Source organism: Rutidosis leptorrhynchoides, chromosome 10 (assembly GCF_046630445.1).
Source record: "Rutidosis leptorrhynchoides isolate AG116_Rl617_1_P2 chromosome 10, CSIRO_AGI_Rlap_v1, whole genome shotgun sequence".
Classification (NCBI taxonomy): domain Eukaryota; kingdom Viridiplantae; phylum Streptophyta; class Magnoliopsida; order Asterales; family Asteraceae; genus Rutidosis; species Rutidosis leptorrhynchoides.
The window spans coordinates 233,108,905-233,110,800 of record NC_092342.1 but is presented as its reverse complement, the minus strand read 5'-3'; the positions used below and the strand labels follow the sequence as shown (position 1 = coordinate 233,110,800).

Sequence of the window (1,896 nt, the reverse complement as noted above, 5' to 3'; positions counted from 1 at the left end):
CAACACTTGTGGAAATTGGACTATGGGTTATTAATGGACTTTATATTTGATTAATATAGAGATTTACAATTTGATGTATTTATAAGTACGTTCGATCAGGTACGATGGGTGGGATATTTATAAATACTAATAATTGTTCATTTAACCGGACACGGGGATGGATTAATAGTCAAATGACTCATTAAAACAGGGGTGGATTACATTCCAGGGTAATTGATGTAATTATTAACAAAGTATTAAACGGTAAAACCCCCCCTTTTTATAATAATAATAATTGTAATATATATATTTTGTACAAATATAGTTATATAAAAAATATAGTGTAAAATAAGCCGTCTCCCTGTGGAACGAACCGGACTTACTAAAAACTACACTACTCTACGATTAGGTACATTGCCTATTGTTGTAGCAAGGTTTAGGTATATCTTATCCGTAGATTAATTAAAACTTGTATCATATTTCGTAGTATTTCGTAGTAAACTATAATAGTATTTTGTACTACACCTCGCACACATCACTCGGGTATGGAAGTGGTGGTTGGTATGGTTTAACATATGGCTTTGTCTTAAGTGTGTTATCTTCATTAACCTTTTCAACTACCGGTTTTTTTTTCCTTCTCTTGCTCAGGCTGTGGTGCCTGCGTAGTAGGAATAGAGTAATCGGAAATAACAGGCATTTCAGGTGGTTTAAGTGTCATAGCCCTTCTTGTGATAATGGCTTTAGCTGTTATATTTTAGGGGTTAACATTTGTATCGCTCGGTAGACTCCTCGGTTTTCTTTCACCAATTAAACTTGCTAGGTTACTCACTTCTTGTTCCAGATTTTGGATTGAAGCTTGTTGATTTCTAAATGTTTGAGCATTTTGTTCATTAGTTTGTTTCTAAGATGTAACAAACTGCGTTTGAGATTCAACTAGCTTTAATATCATTTCTTCCAAATTTGTCTTTTTCTCATCGGTTTGTGGTGGCTTATTAAAATAACCAGGTCTTTGCTGATTGTAAGTATTGTTAGATACTTGTTGATTGCTAGGACCTTGTTGCTTGTTGTACTAAGCATTTAGATTGTACGGAATTTTTTGATTTCGATTGTAGTTTGGCGTTGGCGGTTGATAATTATTTTTATAATTATTTCCCGGCCTTTGGTTTATGTATAAAACATTCTCTCATTGTTCCATTGTTTGTTCAACTCTGAGACAATCGTTTTTCAAATGTGGTCCTCCACACTGCTCACAAATGATTCGTATTGCATGAATATCTTTAGTCATCTTTTCCATTCATCTCTCGAAAGAATCTAGCTTTGCAGAAATGGAATCAAAATCATGGCTAGAATCGGCTCTAGCCGCTTTAGATGAATGAAAAATACTTTTTTCCTGGTGCCACTCATGTGAGTGGGAGGCTGTGTTATCAATAATCTTGTGAGCTTCGGTTGCGGTTTTCTTCATAATGGAACCACCAGCTGCTGTGTCGATGTCTTTTCGTGTAGCGACATCAACACCTTTGTAAAACATTTGCACTATTTGAAAGTATCTAAACCGTGTTGAGGACATCCTCTAAACATTTTTCTGAATCTTGTCCACACCTCAAATAACGTTTCATTTGGCTTTTGCACGAATGTGGTAATTTCTCCTTGGAGTCTTACGACTTTAGATGCCGAAAAGAATCTTTGAAGAAATTTTTCAACTAAAACATCCCATGTGTCAATCGCTCCTTCGGGTAATGATTCTAACCAATATTTGGCTTCCCCCTTTAAAGTCCAGGGGAACAACATAAGATAAATAGTTTCATCCTCAACTTCTAGGATTTTAAATAGATTACAAATCCTATTAAAAGTTCGAAGATGTTCGTTTGGATCTTCTTTTGTTGTACCACTAAATTGGCACTGATTAGTGATCATGTG

At 35.1% G+C, this 1,896-nt stretch overlaps 1 non-coding gene across 1 annotated transcript; it reads left to right on the top strand.

Moving 5' to 3' along the window:
- Positions 1 to 1,528: 1,528 nt before the first annotated feature.
- Positions 1,529 to 1,635, top strand: LOC139873874 (small nucleolar RNA R71). The gene has a single exon (XR_011767587.1). It is a non-coding gene; the product is annotated as a small nucleolar RNA R71 (small nucleolar RNA).
- Positions 1,636 to 1,896: the final 261 nt, after the last annotated feature.